We start from the raw sequence: 12,115 nt of genomic DNA, 5'->3' as shown, positions 1-12,115 counted from the left end.
TGCTGGGTCTATTCTGTGGCAGAGTAGAGTAGAATGTAATATCAGTATGCTGTGGTAGAAAGAGCACAGGCCTTAGAGTCTTGGAGATACAGGTTTAAACTTTGGCTTCAGCTATGTGACCTGGAAAAATCACTTCCTTCAGTTCTTTGTCTGTAAATTGAAGATGCTGATTTATAGGGTTTCTATATGGATTAAATGAGGTACAGTATATTTAAAACACACAATGCCTGACAGATAATAGAGTCCTAATAAATGATGAAGTTTTCTTTCCTTTCCTTAAGAATGTCGTAGGCATTTCTGTATATATTTTTATTCACTTATAAGAAATTTATTGAATATATCCACTATGTGCCAGGCACTGTGTGAGGGTTTAGGAATATAGAAATGGATGTGCACAAAGATGGGAGGAGTAGTTACTTCCTCTATTTTTTAGCAAAGGTATTGTTTGAGCTCTTAAATCTTAGGAACATTATCAAGTTTACTGCTGATGATTCTCAGCCAGCATTGAAGTCTCTTAACCTGACCAAATACTACAATAATAATATCTATATATTATATTGATGGTTTACACGATATTTTCACATTCATGATTTTTGTGACTCTTCATGTGACAATAACAACATTGGGGAATATAGTTATATAGGAACGAAGTTTATGTATGCTATTGAAATTGAGTTGGTATTAATTTGAAATATATTGTTTTCAATTACGATGTTAATTGTAATTCCCCAGGGCAACCACTAAGAAAATGACTAAAACATACATAGTTAAAGAAATAAGAAGGAAATCAAAATGGTACAGTAGGAGATATCTAACACAAAAGAAGGCGTTAATGTAGACATTGTGGAACAAAAAGGTACAAGACATATAGAAAATAAATAGAAAAATTGCATAAGTCCTTCCTTATCAGTAATTACATTAAATGTAAATGAATTAAACTCTCCAATTAAAAGGCAGAGATTGGCAGAATGGATTTAAAAACAGTATAATCCAAATATATGATGAGACTCACTTTAGATCCAGAGACAGAAGTAGGTTGAAAGTGAAAAATGTAAACAGTGACCAAAAGAGAACTAGAATAGCTATACAATATGAGACAACGTAGACTTTATTATTACAAGAGACAAAGAGAGGCATTGTATAATTTTAAAAGGGTCAGTCCGCAAAGAAGATATAACAGCTGTAAACACATGTACACCTAATTATGGGTCCATAAGATATGTGAAGCAAAAACTGACAAAATTAAGGGGAATAATAGACATTTTAATATTAATAGTTGGAGACTTTAACACCCACTTTCAATGATGGGTAGACTATACAGATGAAAGATAAACAAAGGATATAGAAGACTTGAATAATACTGTATACCTGGCTAGAGACAAAATACCTAACTGATTCAAGAAGAAATTGAAAATCTGAATAGACCTATAACAAGTGAAAAGGTTGAACCAGTAATCAAAAAACATCTGGCAAAGAAAAGCCCAGGACCAGATGGCTTCACTGGTGTAACTACCAAACATTTAAAAAAGAATCAACATGAATGTTTCTCAAACTCTTTCAAAAATTAGAAGAGGAGTGAATACTTCCCGATTCATTCATTCTTTGAAGCCAGTATTACCCTGATACCAAAGCCATATGCAGACATCACAAGAAAAGAAAACTACAGGCCAATATCCTTTATGAATCTATATTCCAGCACACCATTGGAGGAAAAAAAGTACAAGCTTTGATACATTAGAGAGGGTAAGAGAAACACTTTGACTTAACCTGCATCACCCCTACCCCAGGGAAGCAGAACTCAGGTTCAAGAGAGATTTTCCTGGCTGATGATTGCCCCTGTGGGAGAAAGTAAGAGAGTGTGAGTGAACACCTGGCTTCTCCAACTTTATAGGAAGCCCATTTCTCTCCTGCCTCAACCAGAGTATTGAATTATGATCTACAGACCTAGGGGAAGGAAGAGTCTGGGAAAGCAGCAGATAGGGCTCTCAGAGGGCATTAAAGGGATGAGGATCTTACTAACTACATTACAGACTCCACCCACAAGTCACTGGGGAAGCCTCACCTATGGATCCTCCCAACTGGCCCATGGGCACTCCCATCGCTCCAGATGCCTCATTCACACATGCTTCCACTCTGTGGCCAGTTCCCTGTGCATGCTCCCAGTGGCAGTGAGCGAGTTTTGGCATATGGCCAGTAAGCATGTGTAGAAAGCCAGCTAGAATCTGTGGGCAAGGGAGAGACCACAAATGAGCTTTACTGCCACCCTTGGGAAAACAAAATGGAGGCTGTCAGCTTTCGGCCGGGTATGTTGGAGGGTCAAGAGAAGGCATACAAGCTTGAGAATTTTGCCACAGAGGGAGAAAGCAACGAGCTGGTGTATCCATAGAAGATCTGAGAAAATACCAGCATCCCTACCAGAGCTGTTGGAAGGTTTTTCTCTCCTGAAGGCAGTTAGTAAAGTTCGGAGGAGGTGACTGCTACTTCAATGTGAGGACAGCAATGCAAAATGTCAAGGAACATGAAAAATCAAGGAAACATGACAGCATCAAAAGATCGCAACAGTCTTCCAGTATTGGATCCCAAAAAACATGGAGGTCTGTGATTTATCCAACAAAGACTTCAAATTAGCTGTTTTAAGGAAGCTCAGTGAGCTACAAGATATGGGGATATATGTATATGTATAGCTGATTCTCTTTGTTGTACAGTAGAAACTAACACAACACTGTAAAGCAATTATACTCCAATAAAGATGTAAAAATAAATAAATTAATTAATAAGAGCTGAGAACGTCCCAAATCTGGGGAGAGATTTGGATATCTAAGTTTGTGAAGCTCATAGGTCACCAAACAAACTCAACTTAAAGCCATTCTCTCCAAGACACTGTATTATCAGGCCGCCCAAGATGGCTGTTCTCTTGCTCTCTGTACATCCCCTGCTCAACTAGTCCCTGCTTCACCTACACCCTACTCACATAACTGACCTTCCCTCTTAATCATAGCGCCTAATCAGTAAATGCCTATATACTTGTACCCCCTCCCCCCTCCCCATCTAGTGATTGTTCTAATCTTTAGATCAGAACATCTCCACCATGATAGCTTATCAAAGGGGCAGTAAGGGGCGTGCTCCTCTGCTCGTGCCCTGGTAACTGATGAGCCAACCTGACATCAATTCCCCCTATAACTGGTAACCTCCCTCTCCCCCTGGTAGTGAAGACCACTGCCATGTCTTGCCCACTGTCTGCTGCACACAGTGGAGTGTCACTCCAGGACCTTGCTTCAGACATGTGAGATCCCTGTTTAATCCCATTAAACTATTGATGTCTCTGTTGCTTACTCTGGGCTCTTTCTTCCATCTTGAGGCTGGGCAAGTACAGGGCTTACAGGCATACAAGGTATGGCTCAACAGACACATTATGATAAAACTGTCAAATATAAAAGACAAAGTGAGCATCTTAAAAGCAGCAAGAGAAAAGGATTATAACTTACAGGGGAACTCACATAAGGCTATCAGTAGAATTCTCAACAGAAACGATACAGTCCAGAGGAGTAGGATGATATATTCAGAGCACTGAAAGGAAAAAAAAAAAACCTGCCAGCCGAAATACTCTATCTAGTAAAGTTGTACTTCATATATGAAGGAGAGGTAAAGACTTTCCCAGACACACAAAAGCTGAGGGAGTTCATCACCACTAGACCTGCCTTACAAGAAATGCTGAAAGGAGTTCTTCAGGCTGAAACAAAATTATACTAATTAGTAACATGAAAAGATATGAAAATATAAAACACTCTGGTAAAGGTAAGTATATAGTCAAATTAAGAATACTTTAATAATGTTAACAAGGTGATATGTTAACCACTTAACTCTAGTATAAATGTTAAAAGGACAAGAGTATTAAAAATGATAGCTAAACTAATTTGTTAATGATGACACAATATAAAAAGACATCAAGTGTTTTGTGACATTAGAAACAAAATGGAGGAGAGTAAAAGGGTAAAGTTTTGTATGCAATCGAAGTTAAGTTGTTATCAAGCATAAAATAGACTCTTATATCTATAAGATGTTTTATGTAAGCCTCATGATAGCCAAAAAGCAAAAACCTACAGTGGATTCACATAAAATAAAAAGGGAATCAAAGCATACCTCTATAGAAAATCACCAGTTCACAAAGGAAGGCCACAAGAGAGGGATTAAGGCACAAGAGAACTACAAAACAGCTAGGAAACAATGACTAAGATGGCATTAGTAAATCCTTACTTATCAATAATCACTCTAAATGTAAATGGATTAAATTCTCCTCCAATCTAGAGTGGACTTGCACAAGCCTCTTAGATAGCCTCATCCACCAGAGGGCAGACAGCAGAAGCAAGAAGAACTACAGTCCTGCAGCCTGTGGAACAAACACCACATTCACAGAAAGATAGACAAGATGAAAATGCAGAGGGCTATGTACCAGCTGAAGGAACAAGATAAAACCCCAGAAAAAAACCTAAATGAAATGGAGATAGGCAACCTTCCAGAAAAACAATTCAGAATAATGATAGTGAAGATGATCCAGGACGTCGGAAAAAGAATGGAGGCAAAGATCGAGAAGATGCAAGAAATGTTTAAAAAAGACCTAGAAGAATTAAAGAACAAACAGATGAACAATACAATAACTACACTAGAAAACTACACTAGAAGGAATCAATAGCAGAATAACTGAGGCAGAGAAAGGATAAGTGACCTGGCAGACAGAATAGTGGAATTCACTGCTGCGGAACAGAATAAAGAAAAAATTTATTCTGCGGAACAGAATAAAGAAAAAAGAATGAAAAGAAATGAAGACAGCCTAAGAGACCTCTAGGACAACATTAAACGCAACAACATTCGCATTATAGGGGTCCCAGAAGGAGAAGAGAGAGAGAAAGAACCAGAGAAAATATTTGAAGAGGTTATAGTCGAAAACTTCCCTAACATGGGAAAGGAAATAGCCACCCAAGTCCAGGAAGTGCAGAGAGTCCCATACAGGATAAACCCAAGGAGAAACATGCCAAGACACATAGCAATCAAATTGGCAAAAATTAAAGACAAATTATTCAAAGCAGCAAAGGAAAAATGACAAATAACATACAAGGGAACTCCCATAAGGTTAACAGCTGATTTCTCAGCAGAAACTCTACAAGCCAGAAGGGAGTGGCGTGATATACTTAAAGTGATGAAAGGGAAGAACCTACAACCAAGATTACTCTACCCAGCAAGGATCTCATTCAGATTTGATGGAGAAATCAAAAGCTTTACAGACAAGCAAAAGCTAAGAGAATTGAGCAACTCCAAACCAGCTCTACAACAAATGCTAAAGAAACTTCTCTAAGTGGGAAACACAAGAGAAGAAAAGAACCTATAAAAACAAACCCAAAACAATTAAGAAAATGGTCATAGGAACATACATATCAAAAATTACCTTAAACGTGAATGGATTAAATGTTCCAACCAAAAGACAGAGATTGCTGAATGGTTACAAAAACAAGACCCATATATTTGCTGTCTACAAGAGACCCACTTCAGATGTAGGGACACATACAGACTGAAAGTGAGGGGATGGAAAAAGATATTCCATGCAAATGGAAATCAAAAGAAAGATGGAGTAGCAATACTCATATCAGATAAAATAGACTTTAAAATAAAGAATGTTACAAGAGACAAGGAAGGACACTACATAATGATCAAGGAATCAATCCAAGAAGAAGATATAACAATTATAAATATATATGCACCCAACATAGGAGCACCTCAATACATAAGGCAACTGCTAACAGCTCTAAAAGAGGAAATTGACAGTAACACAATAATAGTGGGGGACTTTAACACCTCACTTACACCATTGGACATATCATCCAAAATGAAGATAAATAAGGCAACAGAAGCTTTAAATGACACAATAGACCAGATAGATTTAATTGATGTTCATAGGACATTCAATCCCAAAACAGCAGATTACACTTTCTTCTCAAGTGCGCACAGAACATTCTCCAGGATAGATCACGTCTTGGGTCACAGATCAAGCCACAGTAAGTTTAAGAAAATTGAAATCATATCAAGTATCTTTTCTGACCACAATGGTATGGGATTAGAAATGAATTACAGGGGAAAAAAAGGTAAAAACCACAAACACATGGAGGCTAAACAATACGTTACTAAATAACCAGGAGATCAATGAAGAAATCAAAGAGGAAATCAAAACATACCTAGAGACAAATGACAATGAAAACACGACAATCCAAAACCTATGGGATGCAGCAAAAGCAGTTCTAAGAGGGAAGTTTATAGCTATACAACCCTACCTCAAGAAACAAGAAAAATCTCAAATAAACACTCTAACCTTACACCTAAAGGACGTAGAGAAAGAAGAACAAACAAAACCCAAAGTTAGCAGAAGGAAAGAAATTATAAAGATCAGAGCAGAAATAAATGAAATAGAAACAAAACAATAGCAAAGATCAATACAACTAAAAGCTAGTTCTTTGAGAAGATAAACAAAATGAATAAAACATTAGCCAGACTCATCAAGAAAAAGAGGGAGAGGACTCAAATTAATAAAATTAGAAATGAAAAGGGAGAAGTTACAACAGACACCACAGAAATACAAAGCATCCTAAGAGACTACTACAAGCAACTCTATGCCAATAAAATGGACAACCTGGAAAAAATGGACAAATTCTTAGAAAGGTATAACCTTCTAAGACTGAACAAGGAAGAAATAGGAAATATGAACAGACCAATCACAAGTAATGAAATTGAAACTGTGATTAAAAATCTTCCAACAAACAAAAGTCCAGGACCAGATGGCTTCAAAGGTGAATTCTATCAAACATTTAGAGAATAGCTAACACCCATCCTTCTCAAACTCTTCCAAAAAACTGTGGAGGAAGGAACACTTCCAACTCATTCGATAAGGCCACCATCACCCTGATACCAAAACCAGACAAAGATACTACAAAAAAAAAGAAAATTACAGACCAATATCACTGATGAATATAGATGCAAAAATCCTCAACAAAATACGAGCAAACAGAATCCAACAACACATTAAAAGGATCATACACCATGATCAAGTGGGATTTATCCCAGGGATGCAAGGATTCTTCAATATATGTAAATCAATCTGTGTGATAAACCATATTAACAAATTGAAGAACAAAAACCATATGATCATCTCAATAGATGCAGAAAAAGCTTTTGACAAAATTCAACACCCATTTATGATAAAAACTCCAGAAAATGGGCATAGAGGGAACCTACCTCAACATAATAAAGGCCATATACGACAAACCCACAGCAAACATCATTCTCAATGGTGAAAAACTGAAAGCATTTCGTCTAAGATCAGGAACAAGACAAGGATGTCCACTCTCACCACTATTATTCAACGTAGTTTTGGCAGTCCTAACCACAGCAATCAGAGAAGAAAAAGAAATAAAAGGAATACAAATTGGAAAAGAAGAAGTAAAACTGTCACTGTTTGCAGATGACACGATACTATACATAGAGAATCCTAAAGAAGCCACCAGGAAACTACTAGAGCTAATCAGTGAATTTGGTAAAGTTTCAGGATACAAAATTAATGCACAGAAATCTCTTGCATTCCTATACACTAATGATGAAAAATCTGAACGAGAAGTTCAGGAAACACTCCCATTTACCATTGCAACAAAGAGAATAAAATACCTAGGAATAGACCTACCTAGGGAGACAAAAGACCTGTATGCAGAAAAGTATAAGACACTGATGAAAGAAATTAAAGATGATACCAGCTGATGGAGAGATATACCATGTTCTTAGATTGGAAGAATCAATATTGTGAAAATGACTATACTGTCCAAAGCAATCTACAGATTCAATGCAATCCCTATCAAATTACCAATGGCATTTTTTACAGAACTAGAGCAAAAAAATCTTAAAATTTGTATGGAAACACAAAAGACCCCAAATAGCCAAAGCAGTCATGAGGGAAAAAAATGGAGCTGGAGGGATCAGACTCCCTGACTTCAGACTATACTACAAAACTATAGTAATCAAGACAATAAGGTACTGGCACAAAAACAGAAACATAGATCAATGGAACAGGATAGAAAGCCCAGAGATAAACCCACACACCTATGCTCAACTAATATGACAAAGGAGGCAAGGATATACAATGGAGAAAAGACAGTCTCTTCAATAAGTGGTTCTGGGAAAACTGGACAGCTACATGTAAAAGAATGAAATTAGAACACTCACTAACATCATACACAAAAATAAACTCAGAATGGATTAGAGACCTAAATGTAAAACTGGACCCTATAAAATTCTTAGAGGAAAACATAGGAAGAACACTCTTTGACATAAATCCCAACAAGGTCTTTTTTGATCCATCTCCTAGAGAAATGGAAATAAAAACAGAAATAAACAAATGGGACCTAATGAAACTTCAAAGCTGTTGCACAGCAAAGGAAACCATAAACAAGACGAAAAGACAACCCTCAGAATGGGAGAAAATATTTGCAAATGAATCAATGGACAAAGGATTAATCTCCAAAATATATAAACAGCTCATGCACGTCAATATTAGAAAAACAAGCAACCCAATCCAAAAATGGGCAGAAGACCTAAGTAGACATTTCTCCAAAAAAGACATACAGTTGGCCAAGAAGCACATAAAAAGCTGCTCAACATCACTAATAATTAGAGAAATGCAAATCAAAACTACAATGAGGCATCACCTCACACCAGTTAGAATGGGCATCATCAGAAAATCTACAAACAACAAATGCTGGAGAGGGTGTGGAGAAAAGGGAACCCTCTTGCACTGTTGGTGGGTGTAAATTGATACAGCCACTATGGAGAACAGTATGGAGTTTCCTTAAAAAACGAAAAATTGAATTACCATATGATCCAGCAATCCCACTACTGGGCCTATACACAGAGAAAACTATAATTCAAAAAGACACATGCACCCTAATGTTCATTGCAGCACTATTTACAATAGCCAGGTCATGGAAGCAACCTAAATGCCCATTGACAGGCGAATGGATAAAGAAGATGTGGTACATATATACAATGGAATATTACTCAGCCATAAAAAAGAATGAAATTGGGTCATTTGTAGAGACGTGGATTGATATAGAGACTGTCATTCAGAGTGAAGTAAGCCAGAAAGAGAAAAACAAATATTGTATATTAGCACATATATGTGGAACCTAGAAAAATGGTACAGATGAACCAGTTTGCAGGGCAGAAATAGAAACACAGATGTAGAGAACAAACGTATGGACACCATGGGGGGAAAGCGACGGGGGGCGGTGGGAGTGATGGTGTGATGAATTGGGCAATTGGGATTGACATATATACACTGATGTGTATAAAATTGATGACTAATAAGAACCTGCTGTATAAAAAAATAAATAAAATTCAAAAAACAAAAAAACCAAAAACTCAGAATAGTTATGAATACATTTAACCAAGGAGGTGCAAGACACGTACACTAAAAACTAGAAAACATTGTTGAAAGAAATTAAAAACTTTAAGAAATGAAAAGATTTTCTGTGCTCATGGATTAGAAGACTTAATATTGTTAATATGGCAATACTTCCCAATTTGTTTTTTACACATTCATTACAATACGTATTTAAATTGCAATCTCTTTTTTCACAGAAATGAATAAGCTGACCCTGAAATTCACATATGGAATTGCAAAGGATCCCAAATAGCTAAAACAATCCTGAAAAAGAACAAAGGTGGAGGACTCACACTTCCTGATTTCAAAACTTACTGCAAAGCTAAAGAAATCAATAGTATGGTTCTGAAATAAGGAAAGATATATCAATCAGTGGAATAGAATTGAGAGTCCAGAAATAAACCCATACATCTATGGTCAGTTGATTGTCAGTAATGGTGCCAAGACCATTCAGTGGAGGAAAGAAGAGTCTCTTCACATATGGTGCTGAGACTACTTGATATCCACATGCTAAAGAATGAAGTTGGACTCCAACTTCACACCATGTACAAAAATTGAATCAAACTGGTTTAGATACCTAATTGTAAGAGATAAAACTATGAAACTTTTAAAAGAAAACACTTGAAGAGTTTAGTTGTATAATTACTGCTCTCTAAAGCCCCTTTGTGGTATGTTGTGGTGAACTTCAGTGACTGAATGCTTCTGTAGGTCAAAATTATCTTTTCATCAACCTGTCTCAAGTGCTTTGCACAGAGTTGGTGCTCAGTATAGTCTGCTAATCAAATGAATGGAAGAGACAGTGATGGTTTCAGCCATACTGAGGTTTACCCAAAAGATTTTAGATTGTCAGAAACTATTTAGGTGTCCTTGTTGTGTGCTTGAGTGCTGCAAGTGTGAGTTTCTTCCCTGGGCCTTTTCTTTCACCAAAACAGAGTTTAGAGGGCAGGTTAAGAAGTTCTCCCCAGCAACAAGTAGTTGTCGTTTGTACATCAGATAACTTGGGCATGTCGCCAGTGTCTTTAAATTTGACTGTTATTGCTGACAAAATGGATGCATAGCCTGTTTTTTAAAAAGTATATACATTGGGCTTCCCTGGTGGCTCAGTGGTTGAGAGTCCGTCTGCCGATGCAGGGGACGCGGGTTCGTGCCCTGGTCTGGGAAGATCCAACATGCCGCGGAGCGGCTGGGCCCGTGAGCCGTGGCCGCTGAGCCTGCGCATCCAGAGCCTGTGCTCTGCAACGGGAGAAGCCACAACAGTGAGAGGCCCACGTACCGCGAAAAAAAAAGAAAAGTATATATATTAAGCTAATTTTAAATTTTGGAATGTTTGTTAAAGTGTAGATCCAGCCTCAGTTTGAACACCTCTAATGACATGGAGCTTAGTACTTCCCAAGGCAGATATCATTGAACTGCTCTTACTATTGAAAGTTATAAAGTTCTTTCTTATGTTGATCAGGAAACCTTTTCCTTTAAGTTTGTACTTGTTTCTCCAATGGAATCATGCGAAACAAGTCACATATTTGACATAGTAATGCTGTCTCTTTCAGCTCTATATCCATTCCTCTTGACCCAAAGTAAATGTTATTCACCCCAGCATTTTAATATACTATACAGTTTACTTTTGGGTAACTTGCACCACTGACAGTTTTTGTGAGTTCTGGGAATGCAAATGAATTTCAGTATTATTCTAGGTAAAATACAAATCAAGCTGACTTGTAAGCAGCTGCCTTTATAGGGTAATGTTGAAGTTTCCTTCTTGCTCCAAAATATACCTCCCACCAGATGGTACAACTCTCACATTATTTTTATTTTTTGGTTCAGTGTTGAATTTTTTTGGTAAAATGCAAACATGTGATACAGGTTGGCCATCATTTTCTCCTATTAATACCATAGCATAGATTAGTTCATCAAATTGGAGCCATCTAGCAAGGTGATGTGGCTATGAGACATAGGATGAGAGGGGTTTGAATGGGAGGAATAACACAGAAATGCTGGAATAGGTAGGCTAGGCCTTCACTAGAGATGTAGGGAGAGGAGAGGAACTCTGGGAATGTACCTTATTGCCTCCTTTATAAGTTTTCTCTGAACTAATCTGGCATAGTAAAATTTTAAATCTTTTGCTCCAAAGAGTAGATATGATTATTCCATTCCAGAGCTAAATAGAATCACTCAAGGAAATAATTTCTGTTTGGGATCCTCTACATGGCTATGTGTCCATCTTGCCTTCTGGCAAATTCTTATTTATCCTTCAAAATACATATGCCGTAGGAAGGCTTTTACAACCCTGCTCTCACTCCATCCCAGGTAATTAATAACTCTCTCTTTTATGCCATTCTTAGGCATCATTTTTTTGTTGTACCATTTCACTGTATTGTATTGAATTATTTGTCTGCTTCACTGGACTCTTGATTCCTTGAAGACCTAAACTGTACCTCATTCTTTTCTGTATTTCCAGCGCCCAGATAGTGCTCATCAGTGACTGGCATATAGTAAGCGTTTGTTAAATGCTTATAGAGTAGAGTTGTATCACAGGTAAAATATCTCTTGCAAACATTTGTAAAAGCATTAGTCTCACCAGACATGTATTAGGCAAGAGTTGGAGAGTAGAAAACAAAGGTGAGTAATAAGATAGTCAAGAATCCC

General features: G+C 37.3%; 1 protein-coding gene across 1 annotated transcript in view; it reads left to right on the top strand.

The window, feature by feature from the left end:
• RNF169 (ring finger protein 169) overlaps positions 1-12,115 on the top strand; it is an 83,297-nt gene that overhangs the window by 68,260 nt on the left and 2,922 nt on the right. The window lies entirely within an intron of this gene.

The sequence above is a fragment of the Tursiops truncatus genome, chromosome 8 (genome assembly GCF_011762595.2).
Source record: "Tursiops truncatus isolate mTurTru1 chromosome 8, mTurTru1.mat.Y, whole genome shotgun sequence".
Taxonomy (NCBI): domain Eukaryota; kingdom Metazoa; phylum Chordata; class Mammalia; order Artiodactyla; family Delphinidae; genus Tursiops; species Tursiops truncatus.
The sequence above is the reverse complement of the archived record's forward strand: the minus strand, read 5'-3'. Positions and strand labels throughout refer to the sequence as shown.